Consider the following 13,857-nt stretch of genomic DNA (forward strand, 5'->3'; position numbering starts at 1 on the left):
GCTCATGAAAGCACATCAAGTCATAGAATCCTCCCATCGTGCAGACAGCACTTGATTCAGTGTAGAAATGTAGAAATGCCAGCATGACACATTTAGGCAAAATGCCTCAAGACATCTTCTCTGGTGCCCTGTGGCTCCAGAGTAGTGCTGGAGTATCAAAGCCTTCCCCATGCTTCTTACACTTGCAGCAATAGCAAGTGAGCTGTTAAGACAGAGCAGATCCCAACAAGGGCTGCGGAGGACCTGGACAAAGTGAATCCCCCCTGTCAATAGAGCATTTAGCAGCCAAGTGGCTCACTTGAAACTTAATAAGTAGCTGCATCTTACAACTCTTGTTTAGCAAGGTATGCTATAAACTCTCTATTGGTGACATTGTTTTTGGCAGCATTCTTAGTTGTAAGCAACAGAAACTGATTTATGCATAAAAAGACTTATTACTATGACATTAAGTAATAAAACAGTACTAACATTTATTCGTGGCAACTTTTATTAATTTTATTAACATTTATTAATAGCAACTCCAGTATTCTTGCCTGGAAAATCCTATGAACAGAGGAGCCTGGTGGGCTACAGTCCATGGGGTTGCAAAGAGTTGGACACCACTGAGTGACTTGAGCACATACACAGCATTTGTTAAGCATTTAAACTTTGCCAACTATCATTTGAAATTCTTTGCTTGTATGAAACCAATGTAATCCTTACCACAACCTTTATGACAACAACAATAGCTGTTGTCATAGTATCTATTACTATGTATTTTATGGTAATATATCCATTACCATAGTATTACCATTCTATGGTTAACCCCACATTGATAGTATGTGATTGATACTATGGTTGATACTGTGATACTACGGTTGATACCATGATACTACAGTTGATACTATGATACTACGGTTGATACTATTATACTAAAGTTAACTGCACATTATGATGGAAAAATTGCATAGAGAGGTTAGGGAACTTTCTTAAGGTCACACAGCCAATTAGTGATAAAGTTAGGGTTTAAACCCAGACAGTTGGACCACAGAGCTTCTCTGTTTCCCATCAAACTCTATAGAACGTGGTAGGAGTATTGTGTGTTAGGAAGGAAAGAAGACTGAAAAACTAGGCTTGGAGGCTATGAAGACAGGGACAATATTCCAAATCATTACACAGAAATTATGTGATGAAGATCCTGGGAGAAACCCTGAAGTTTGCATTGCCCACACCAGTGATACTGACACTGTCCCTAGAAATGTCACCACTAATAAACCAAATGGGTTTCCTACTTCTTTACGTCACAGTTCTCCGATTCAAAAGGTAAATGCATCTGTTTGGCAGAACCAAGATCATATGCCCACACCCAAGCTGGAAGGGAGTTTGGGGAATATTTTTTAGCTTCTATAGCAGGATATATGGACTTCCCAGGTGGCTCAGTGGTAAAGAATCTGCCTGCCAGTGTAGGAGAGAGGGGTTTGATCCCTGGGTCAGGGACGATCCCTTGAAAAAAGGAAATGGCAACCCACTCTAGTACTGTTGCCTGGGAAATCCCATTGACAGAGGAGTCTGGCAAGTTACAGTACATGGGGTCACAAAAGAGTCGGACATGACTTAGAGACGAATCAACAACAGTTCAGTTCAGTTCAGTCGCTCAGTCGTGTCCAACTCTTTGCGACCCCATGAATCGCAGCACACCAGGCCTCCCTGTCCATCACCATCTCCTGGAGTTCACTCAGGCTCATGTCCATCGAGTCCGTGATGCCATCCAGCCATCTCATCCTCGGTCGTCCCCCACCCCTCCTGCCCCCAATCCCTCCCAGCATCAGAGTCTTTTCCAATGAGTCAGCTCTTCGCATGAGGTGGCCAAAGTACTGGAGTTTCAGCTTTAGCATCATTCCTTCCAAAAGAAATCCCAGGGCTGATCTCCTTCAGAATGGACTGGTTGGATCTCCTTGCAGTCCAAGGGACTCTCAAGAGTCTTCTCCAACACCACAGTTCAAAAGCATCAATTCTTCGGTGCTCAGCCTTTTTCACAGTCCACCTCTCACATCCATCCATACATGACCACTGAAAAACCATAGCCTTGACTAGACGGACCTCAGTCGGCAAAGTAATGTCTCTGCTTTTGAATATACTATCTAGGTTGGTCATAACTTTTCTTCCAAGGAGTAAGTGTCTTTTAATTTCATGGCTGCAGTCACCATCTGCAGTGATTCTGGAGCCAAAAAAAATAAAGTCTGACACTGTTTCCACTGTTTCCCCATGTATTTCCCATGAAGTGATGGGACCAGATGCTATGATCTTCGTTTTCTGAATGTTGAGCTTTAAGCCAACTTTTTCACTCTCCTCTTTCACTTTCATCAAGAGGCTTTTTTGCTCCTCTTCACTTTCTGCCATAAGGGTGGTGTCATCTGCATATCTGAGGTGATTGATATTTCTCCCTGCAATCTTGATTCCAGCTTGTGTTTCTTCCAGTCCAGCATTTCTCATGATGTACTCTGCATATAAGTTAAATAAGCAGGGTGACAATATACAGCCTTGATGTACTCCTTTTCCTATTTGGAACCAGTCTGTTGTTCCATGTCCAGTTCTAACTGTTGCTTCCTGACCTGCATACAGATTCCTCAAGAGGCAGGTCAGGTGGTCTGGTATTCCCATCTCTTTCAGAATTTTCCACAGTTTATTGTGATCCACACAGTCAAAGGCTTTGGAATAGTCAATAAAGCAGAAATAGATGCTTTTCAACAGTGATTAATCAATGATTCTGTGGGTCAGCAATTTAGGCTGGGTTCAGTGGATAGTTCCATGAGCCTTCGCTGGGCTCACATAAGCTTCTATGGCTTTCCCTCCAGTTCTGGAGGCCAATAACTCCTTCTCACATTTCTAGCTGTTGGTTAGGAGAATAAGATGATTAGTTTTGTGTCTCTCACTGCCCCTCTCAATCACCTACTTCATTCGTGTGGTTGATGTCAGGGTTCCCAGGGGAGTGAGAGAGGGTGAGCTTCAACATGCAAGCACTTATTAAGCCCCTGCTGGTTTCAAGTTTGCTGTTATCACCCAAAGTGACATACAGCCAAACCCTAAGTTATTATGGGAGGGGATGGAGCGATGTGAGTTTGAGAACTGATTGTTAAATTTCCAGGAGTTTTTCACACTAGTTGTTAAACAGCTTGTAGCTTGAAATCGCCCACAGTAGGAACATTTATACCACAGAAATTGGCAAATGCTACCAACCAGGGCTTTTTTTTTTTTTTTCCAGAGAACCAATTTACCAGCATGTCACTAGGACTGTCTGAAGACATGGGCACATGGAAAGAAATTATTGCAGCTGTTTTTGAAACAATCTATCGTACTGAATGTATTTCTAAGCATCACCATTGTTAGAATTGCATATATATATATATATAAAGATAGGATTTATATATATATATAAATTTATATATATGTGTGTGTGAAGTCACTCAGTCATGTCTGACTCTTTATGACACTGTGGACTGTAGCCTACCAGGCTCCTCCCTCCATGGAATTCTCCAGGCAAGAGTACTCGAGTGGGTTGCCATTTCCTTCTCCAGGGGATCTTCCCGACCCAGGGATCGAACCCGGGTCTCCTGCATTCCAGGCAGATGCTTTAACCTCTGAGCCACCAGGGAAGCCCTTATATATATATATATCTTTATATATATATAAAGATAGGATTGTTTGAGTGTTGAGCGGCCAGTAGTTCACGTTATTGTGGTCATTTGCATAGTTTCATGTTTTCCAGTTACAGACCCTGCTTGAACCAGGCTAGGCCACTCTCATGATATAGTGACTTATCCAAAGGACAAGCATGTGAACCAAATTAATTCAGTCAGAATTATTCCCTGGCGCTTTTTCAAACTGAAGTCGAGGGAGGAAGGTCCCTCTCCTTTCTCTTACAAATTATGCTGCTATGAGCCAAGAGCTGCCAGCAGTCATAATGACATTTTTGTAGGTGACAGCCAGCCTGGGAGAGAAAAAGCTAACATATACAGATTTACGTGACAGAGAGACAGGAAAACAGTGGGAGAAAGAAAGTTAAGGGGAAGAGGAAAAGATGGGTCTATCCTGACCCTTCTTGCTGTTTGGTTGTGTCTAACGTTATATATATATATTTTGTTGTTGTTGTTTTGTTTTGGTTTTTGGCCTGTAGTATACTGAATTAACAGTTTCTGTCATTCACAACTAAACAGTCCTGACTAATACATGAGCAGCGATAGCTTGTTGAAGTGGCTGAGAAACTAAGAAAAGGAAGGGACCAGTATTGCTGTGCAAAGACAGAATCTGGGTCAGGGCATCTTGTCCATTCTTGGGGGGTAAATCATGCAAACATATCCATTGGTATTGACACTGGTAATATCATCTGAAGGGCGCCTCTGACACCTGTAACTCTCCTCTCTACCCACTATGTCAGTTTAAGGAATGGATGCAGATAATGAAAATGACTCCAAACAACTGAAATAGAAAGAGACTTATTACAGGGGAGTTAGGTGATTACAAAATTATTGGAAGGGCAGGAGGGGCAGACTGGGGGCTGAGCTTCTGGGTATGGCTCCCCTCACACCACAGAACTGGCCTGCTAAGGAAGTCATTGTTCCAGCTCCTGGCTTAAGGATATATCATCTTCACTGCAATTCACATAAAAAATTGAATGCGCTGTACTCTGTCTCTTTGCAACTACAAAGTTATACCAGCCAAGGAGATTTCTGCTTTAGTAACCACATGAAAAACAAATACCGGGGCTTCCTTGGTGGCTCAGTGGTAAAGTATCCACCTTTCAGTGCTGGAGACACAGGACTCGATCCCTGGTCTGGGAAGATTCCACGTGCCATGGAGCAGCTAAGCCCATGTACTACAACTATTGAGCCTGTGCTCTAGAACCCAGGAGCTGCAACTACTGAGCCCACGTGCCGCAACTGCTGAAGCCCGAGCGCCCTAGGACACTTGCTCTGCAACCAGGAAAGCCAGCCTGATGAGAAACCTGCACGTTGCAGCTGGAGAGTACCCCCCACTTGCCACAACTAGAAAAAAGCCCAAGCAGCAACAAAGACCCAGCATGGCCAAAAATAAATGAATGGATAAATAAAGTTATAAATAAGGTGGATATAAAAAAATATCCCCTTGACCATCCTTGCCAGCAGAAATGCCAGCAACCACAGAACCGTATATTCACTCCTCAATCTCACTCCTTAGAGGCAACAATAGTTAACATTTTCTTCTGTATCCCTCCATAAATTTTTCCAACGTACATAAACATACATGTAAACATATATGTTAGAATTGATTTAAAGGACCTTTGTTTGGATGTCTTTTCTAAGTAAAGAATATAACTGAGTTTTTTAAGCAGGTCACTCTGAGCCCTAATTTTAACGTGGAACCAGAAACTTTGGAAATAAAGATAAAATATTTAGGAAGAACATTAAGAATCAATTAAATAATGGAAGAGACACAAAACTCTTTGAAAATCACATCAAAATGAAGTGTTGTTTTAAAAGTTTGGATTGGTATATACACATCTTTTTCATTTAAAAGCAAAATGCTTCTATAATTTATGAAGGTGAAAATGTACATTAATTTTTAAAAGAGCAGAATTTTATAGTTTTGTCTAAATTCCACTTCAAAATGTACAGAGCAAAGAACAAATACATTATTCTTTCAAAAACACAGTGATGCTAAAGCTGAAACTCCAATACTTTGGCCACCTCATGCGAAGAGTTGACTCATTGGAAAAGACCCTGATGCTGGGAGGGATTGGAGGCAGGAGGAGAAGGGGATGACAGAGGATGAGATGGCTAGATGGCATCTCCGACCTGATGGACATGAGTTTGAGTAAACTCCAAGAATTGGTGATGGACAGGGAGGCCTGGCGTGCTGTGATTCACGGGATCACAAAGAGTTGGACATGACTGAGCGACTGAACTGAATTGAAATGAACTGAAAGAGCAAAAATTAAAACAATTTTTATATACCCGCCAAAGTTAGAAACGAAAACCCGCAAAAATATAGAAAGAAAAAGAATTCTGAATCTCAGAGTGAGTGACTTTTAAGGGCTTGATTTTACATATGAGATAGTAAGAGCAATCAGTGCCACAGGATCTGACTCTATAAAGTTCAGTGCTGTAAGAGAAAGAAAAGTCTAGATGATGAGAAAAGAAAAAATGGAGTCGTTTGTCAGAGAAGGGCACCGGCCTCATCCTCACTTCTCACTGGGCACAGGCATGTCCCGGGTCCTCACAGGGGCCTGGGGACTGTGTGAGGGGCAGACTGTGTGAGCCTGGGGGAACATGAGTTACTGCCTTTGTGCCCTGACCCTGCTCCAGGCGTCCATCTCTGTCTGTGATTCATGGATCCTGGTGCCGCTCACAACTGTTAATCATCGCAGCCCAGAGAGGGGCCTCTTGAGTGGGAGCCTCAGACACAGAGAGATTCCATCCCGTTACTACGGGCAACCAGGCAGGGCTAAAGTCTGTACCACCCGGCCTCCTCCTCCAACATGGGACCATGCTCCTGGCTGGCCTGCTCTGGGAGTGTGGTGGGGCCTATCTAGTCTAGAGAGGGAAAGGCTGTGAGACAGTTTGGCTCAGACAATGGGGACCCCTGAGTGAGGTACGTGGGCTGGAGTTAAAATGCATCTCTAGGGAGGAGGGTGGTGCTTTGGAAGATGAATCTGGCTCCCTGTGCTGGAAGGAACTGAGGGTGAGCGCTGTCTGTGGAGGGGACCTGGGCTGGTGGCAGAGGGTGTGAGGGATGTGGTGATACCTGGGGCATATGGCAAGGAAGACTGGCCTGCTTTTTTTGATTGTGGGTGGGGAGGAGGAGACATCAGCCAGGACTCAGGTTTGTGCCCAGAATGCATTTCCTGGAAAGGGGGTTCTGAGACAGATTCCAGTTCCACAGGTTGATTAGGTAGCTCTCTTGCCATCAGCACCCGGAGGAGGGAAGGAAAGGAAGCATGATGGGAAGATGGACAAGTGAGCCACAATGCAGCCTCAACAGCAAGCCCAGCTGACCATATGTGGATGACCCTGCAGAACTGCGCCAACCCCAGCAATGGGGCGGGGCTTTCGATTCCCACAGTGATGGTTCTTTGGATGTAGACCTCACTGGGAAAGGAGTGGGCATAGCTAAGATGGGTCCCTGCTGCTGACGATATCCCTGAGGCAGATGGACAGCTGAGGGCTTTCTGCCAGCGGCACTCCTAGCATTTGGGGATTAAACCTGTCCTTCCTGAGGGAGAGCTTGGTGGCCACGAGATGGGTACACCTCTTAGAAAAAATGGAGAATGATCAAGGAATCCTGGCAGGGCTGCTAGGAAAAGAGGGCCTGGGGAAGGTGATGAGTTCGGTTTCAGATGTGTTGAGTTTTGAGGTGTTTAAGGGACAGGTAGATGGAGAATCCAGTAGACAGCTGGGTGTATAGATCTGAAGTTCTGGAGGAATCTCAAGGACAGAAATACAGATTTAGCAGAAACATAAATGTGGAGTGGGAATCAGAGGGATCAATGGGGCAGTTGGAGGCATGGAGAGATGAAACCCAAGCTGATCCATCTGGCTGCTGCCCTTCAGAGGGGGCCTCTCAAGAGGAAACACCTGGACCAACCCAGCAGAAACCCCAGTGGGTTCAGGAATTCCCATCTTGGTTGGAGCTCTTGGAGCTGAGTGAGAGCCCTGGTTGCACTCAACCAGATAAGAGCTCTTGGTGGCTGGTGTACAAGTCAGGTGGGAACATGGACCATGTGGTGGGAAAGAGCGCTGCCCAGGGGCGGAGATGCCCACATGGAGACCTCTCCTCTTCAGCTTGCTCCATCTCCTGTGTCCTCCCCCACCCCAACCTCCTCTACCCTCCTTTGCTTGAGGGCTTTCTGTCTCCCTTTCCCTGTCCCTTCCCTCTCACAACTCTCTCCTTTCTATCTAGTTCTCTCTCCCTCCCTCCCTCTGGGCCCACTAGAGGGCAGCAACTCACAGTCCAGACCCAGTGTCCACCCTCCCAGCCTCTGCCAGTGCTCTGCCTCTGTCTAGGGGTGAGGTTGAGGGTAGGATAGATGGGGTGAGGTAGGAACGCCATGCTCAGTAGAGGGGGCAGGGACTACTCCTCCTTCACTGCTTTACTAAAGCAGAGAGACAGAGCAGCCCACTGAACGACCTTGGACAGATGGGCTGTTTCAGGCTCAGAGAAGAGCCAGGGCCTCCTCAAGATCTCTGAGTTGACAGTCCCTTTCCCATGCTCTCTCAAGGGCTCCAGAGCCTTAGAAATTGGAACTGGGCCTTATCCCCAGTGCTCATGTCCCAGGGCGTTTTTGAAAGGATTCTTCCAGGAAATACAGGCTCTCAGATTGTCCAGGGTGTCAAAAGCCCAGGCTGGACCCCAGGCTGCTCCATCCCACCCCACCTGGAAGCCTCACCTGGGCCTGATTGCCTGGGTGTGTGAGACCCCATGTTTGAGACCCTCAAAGTCTCCTTGTGGCCACAGATCAGAGGGGCTGCGTCTGAGCATGGTCTGGCCAAGAGAAACTAAGTTTTTCCAGATGAAGGGGAAAATATGGAATGCTATGGGGGGAGAGGGGGCGTCCTGGGAGGAAACCCCTGCAACAGAGCACTTACTTGGGGTCAGGCCCCAACTGCAACCCATGCCCCTCCCTCAACTCGCCTATACCATACTTATATTCATGCACACATCCATACATGCAGACATACATGCACACACACACGTACACATGCATGCATACACACATGTACACACACGTGCACACATAGGCCAGCTTCAAAGCTGTGACCACCCAGGGGCACCTCAGCTCCTCTGGGCTCTGAGAACAGCCCTCGTCAAGAGGAGTTTGAGGACCCGGGTCTGGGAGGCCAGGGCCTTTGGTAGCAAGTCACGGCCCCTGACCAGCATCCTGCAGATCCCTGGATCCTGGGGTCACTTTTTTCTGGGCTCAGCCACACCAATCTGCAGAACTAGTCCATTCCTCCTGCTTTAGCTGAGCTGACATGGCTGGCTCTGTAGCTCCTATTCCTTCCAAAAGAAGGTGGAAGCTCAGCAAGAGGCAAGGTCTAAGAAACACCACTTACAGAAGACATACCACTTCCCTGGCTGGAGCGTGAGAAGGCCAGCAATAGAGCTTCCGGTGGCTGGCCTTGGCATAACTGCGCACGTGGGCCAATGCAAGGCCAGCCCCTCTCATCCACGATTCCACAAGCCCGACTGCTTTCATTTCAGCAACAGCCATGATGTCCCTGATGGAGAGTTGGGCCCTGAGGTTTTGTGGGCATCTGGTTTCACCAAATTTCTCTCTCTCTTCATTTTTCAAAAATTTGTCTCATTTTGGTTTTTCTTTTTTCTTTAAATTTGCCAAAACAGAATAAGTGTTTGTTTCTCTAGTAGCTGGCCCACCCTTCATCAGACTCTGCCATCTTCCCCTTAAAGTAGCACAGAATAGGGGCCCCCTGGCCTGCTGAGATCCTGCTTGTTTGTCAGCGGTGAGGGTAGCACTTGCAGATCTTAAAGCAATGTCTTTGGTAACCTCGAACTTTCTGGATTTCCCAGGTGGCGCTAGTGGTAAACAATCCGCCTGCCAATGTAGAAGAAGCAAGAGATGTGGGTTTAACCCCTGGGTCGGGAAGATCCTCTGGAGTAGGGCATGGCAGCTCACTGCAATATTTTTGCCTGGAAAATCCCATGGAGGAGCCTGGTAGGAGCCTGGTAGGCTACGGTCCGTGGGGTTGCAAAGAGTCTAACACGACTGAACGACTGAGCACAAACGCACAAGCTTTCTGAATGTTCTCTAGCTCTCATTTCAAGAATAAGCTTGATATACTCACCACAGAGCTTCTCGCTCAAAGAAGAAAAGCTTCCATTCAGTCCATGGCTGCTGCTTCCACAAGGCTTCTAGCCAGAGGGACGAAGAAGGACAGGATGTTCCACCCAGACTGAAGGTGGAGAGCTGAGCTCTCTGGCCCAGAAGTATATAGGGAGGATAACAGAGAGATAAAAGAAACAAGAGGTTGGGTGTGTGTGTCTGGACTTCCTCTTCCTATCTCCATATCAGATGCGGGAGCTATATCAGTTCAGTTCAGTTCAGTCACTCAGTCGTGTCCAACTCTTTGCGACACCATGAATTGCAGCATGCCAGGCCTCCCTGTCCATCACCAACTCCCAGAGTTCACTCAGACCCATGTCCATCCAGTCAGCGATGCCATCCAGCCATCTCATCCTCTGTCGTCCCCTTCTCTCCTGCCCCCAATCCCTCCCAGCATCAGAGTCTTTTCCAATGAGTGAGCTCTTCCCATGAGGTGGCCAAAGTACTGGAGCTTCAGCTTTAGCATCATTCTTTCCAAAGAAATCCTAGGGCTGATCTCCTTCAGAATGGACTGGTTGGATCTCCTTGCAGTCCAAGGGACTCTCAAGAGTCTTCTCCAACACCACAGTTCAAAAGCATCAATTCTTCGGCACTCAGCTTTCTTCACAGTCCAACTCTCACATCCATACATGACCACTGAAAACCATAGCCTTGACTAGACGAACCTCAGTCAGCAAAGTAATGTCTCTGGTTTTGAATATACTATCTAGGTTGGTCATAACTTTTCTTCCAAGGAGTAAGCGTCTTTTGATTTCATGGTTGCAGTCACCATCTGCAGTGATTTTGGAGCACAAAAAAATAAAGTCTGACACTGTTTTTACTGTTTCCCCATTGATTTCCCATGAAGTGATGGGACCAGATGCCATGATCTTCGTTTTCTGAATGTTGAGCTTTAAGCCAACTTTTTCACTCTCCTCTTTCACTTTCATCAAGAGGCTCTTTAGTTTCTCTTCACTTTCTGCCATAAGAGTGGTGTCATGTGCATGTCTGAGGTTATTGACATTTCTCCCAGCAATCTTGAGTCCAGCTTGTGTTTCTTCCAGCCCAACATTTCTCATGATGAACTCTGCATGTAAGTTAAATAAGCAGGGTGACAATATATAGCCTTGACGTACTCCTTTTCCTATTTGGAACCAGTCTGTTGTTCCATGTCCAGTTCTAACTGTTGCTTCCTGACCTGCATACAGATTTCTCAAGAGGCAGGTCAGGTGGTCTGGTATTGCCATCTCTTTCAGAATTTTCCACAGTTTATTGTGATCCACACAGTCAAAGGCTTTGGCATAGCAATAAAGCAGAAATAGATATTTTTCTGGAACTCTCTTGCTTTTTCGATGATCCAGGAGATGTTGTCAATTTGATCTCTGGTTCCTCTGCCTTTTCTAAACCCAGCTTGAACATCTGGAAGTTCACGGTTCACATATTGCTGAAGCCTGGCTTGGAGAATTTTGAGCATTACTTTACCAGTGTGTGAGATGAGTGCAATTGTGCGGTAGTTTGAGCATTCTTTGGCATTGCCTTTCTTTGAGATTGGAATGAAAACTGACCTTTTCCAGTCCTGTGGCCACTGCTGAGTTTTCCAAATTTGCTGGCATATTGAGTGCAGCACTTTCACAGCATCATCTTTCAGGATTTGAAACAGCTCCACTGGAATTCCATCACCTCCACTAGCTTTGTTTGTAGTGATGCTTTCTAAGGCCCACTTGACTGCACATTCCAGGATGTCTGGCTCTAGGTGAGTGATCACACCATCATGATTATCTTGGTCGTGAAGATCTTTTTTGTACAGTTCTTCCGTGTATTCTTGCCACCTCTTCTTAATATCTTCTGCTTCTGTTAGGTCCATACCATTTCTGTCCTTTATCGAGCCCATCTTTGCATGAAATGTTCCCTTGGTATCTCTAATTTTCTTGAAGAGATCTCTAGTCTTTCCCATTCTGTTGTTTTCCTCTATTTCTTTGCATTGATCGCTGAAGAAGGCTTTCTTATCTCTTCTTGCTCTTCTTTGGAACTCTGCAATCAGATGCTTATATCTTTGCTTTTCTTCTTTGCCTTTTGCGTCTCTTCTTTTCACAGCTATTTGTAAGGCCTCCCCAGACAGCCATTTTGCTTTTTTGCATTTCTTTTCCGTGGGGATGATCTTGATCCCTGTCTCCTGTACAATGTCACGAACCTCATTCCATAGCTCATCAGGCACTCTATCTATCACATCTAGGCCCTTAAATCTATTTCTCACTTCCACTGTATAATCATAAGGGATTTGATTTAGGTCATACCTGAATGGTCTAGTGGTTTTCCCTACTTTCTTCAATTTAAGTCTGAATTTGGCAATAAGGAGTTCATGATCTGAGCCACAGTCAGCTCCTGGTCTTGTTTTTGTTGACTGTATAGAGCTTCTCCATCTTTGGCTGCAAAGAATATAATCAATCTGATTTCGGTGTTGACCATCTGGTGATGTCCATGTGTAGAGTCTTCTCTTGTGTTGTTGGAAGAGGGTGTTTGCTATGACCAGTGCATTTTCTTGGCAAAACTCTATTAGTCTTTGTCCTGCTTCATTCTGCATTCCAAGGCCAAATTTGCCTGTTACTCCAGGTGTTTTTGACTTCCTACTTTTGCATTCCAGTCCCCTATAATGAAAAGGACATCTTTTTTGGGTGTTAGTTCTAAAAGGTTTTGTAGGGCTTCATAAAACTGTTCAACTTCAGCTCCTTCAGCGTTACTGGTTGGGGCATAGACTTGGATAACTGTGATATTGAATGGTTTGTCTTAGAAACAGAGATCATTCTGTTCACATAGCACATAAAGCGAGGGCAGCTGCGATGGTGCACATAGCATGGCCGAGAGGAGCTACCCCACGTCCGAGGTCGGGGCAGTGGCCGGGAGGAGATACCGCACGTCCAAGGAGCGGTGGCTGCTCGGGCGCAGGAGGGCCTAACGGAGCTATTCCACGTTCAAGGTCAGGAGGGGCGGTGGTGAGGAGATACCCCTCGTCCAGGGTAAAGATCAGTGGCTGCGCTTTGCTGGAGCAAACGTGAAGAGATACCCCACGCCCAAGGTAAGAGAAACCCAAGTAAGATGGTAGGTGTTGCAAGAGGGCATCAGAGGGCAGATACACTGAAACCATACTCACAGAAAACTAGTCATTGTAACCACACTAGGATCACAGTCTTGTCTAACTCCATGAAACTAAGCCATGCCTGTGAGGCCACCCAAGACAGGTGGGTCATGGTGGAGAGGTCTGACAGAATGTGGTCCACTGGAGAAGGGAATGGCAAACCACTTCAGTGTTCTTGCCTTGAGAACGCCATGAACAGTATGAAAAGGCAAAATGATAGAATACTGAAAAAGGAACTCCCCAGGTCAGTAGGTACCCTATATGCTACTGGAGATCAGTGGAGAAATAACTCCAGAAAGAATGAAGGGATGGAGCCAAAGCGAAAATAATACCCAGCTGTGCATGTGACTGGTGATAGAAGCAAGGTCCGATGCTGTAAAGAGAAATATTACATAGGAACCTGGAATGTCAGGTCCATGAATCAAGGCAAATTGGAAGTGGTCAAACAAGAGATGGCAAGAGTGAACGTCAACATTCTAGGAATCAGTGAACTAAAATGGACTGGAATGGGTGAATTTAACTCAGATGACCATTATATCTATTACTGTGGGCAGGAATCCCTTAGAAGAAATGGAGTAGCCATCGTGGTCAACAAAAGAGTCTGGGAGCTATATAGGTACACAGATTAAAAGGAAAACTGAAAACAGAAGGGTTTTCTACCCTCCTCCTTGTTTGGAACTCTGGGAGGAGAAAGGTGTGCACAGTGACCTTGGCAAATGGGGACAGACTCTGCAAATGTCCACATGTATAGTTGTTAGGGGCAGAACCCGAGCTAGTGCTCTCCCAAATCCCCATATAGAATGGAAAAGATCTGGACGTTCTTGCATGCTCTGCAGCAGGATGCCCTTGGTCCTTGTGTGGGAAATCAGTAGGTTGCCACTGAGGGGAG

General features: G+C 45.8%; 1 non-coding gene across 1 annotated transcript; it reads right to left on the reverse strand.

Annotated features, from left to right (window-relative positions):
* Window positions 1-3,560: 3,560 nt before the first annotated feature.
* TRNAS-GGA (transfer RNA serine (anticodon GGA)) lies at window positions 3,561-3,632 on the reverse strand. Its single transcript has one exon. It is a non-coding gene; the product is annotated as a tRNA-Ser (tRNA).
* Between the last annotated feature and the right edge of the window lie 10,225 nt (window positions 3,633-13,857).

Source organism: Ovis aries, chromosome 3, assembly GCF_016772045.2.
Source record: "Ovis aries strain OAR_USU_Benz2616 breed Rambouillet chromosome 3, ARS-UI_Ramb_v3.0, whole genome shotgun sequence".
NCBI classification, from domain to species: domain Eukaryota; kingdom Metazoa; phylum Chordata; class Mammalia; order Artiodactyla; family Bovidae; genus Ovis; species Ovis aries.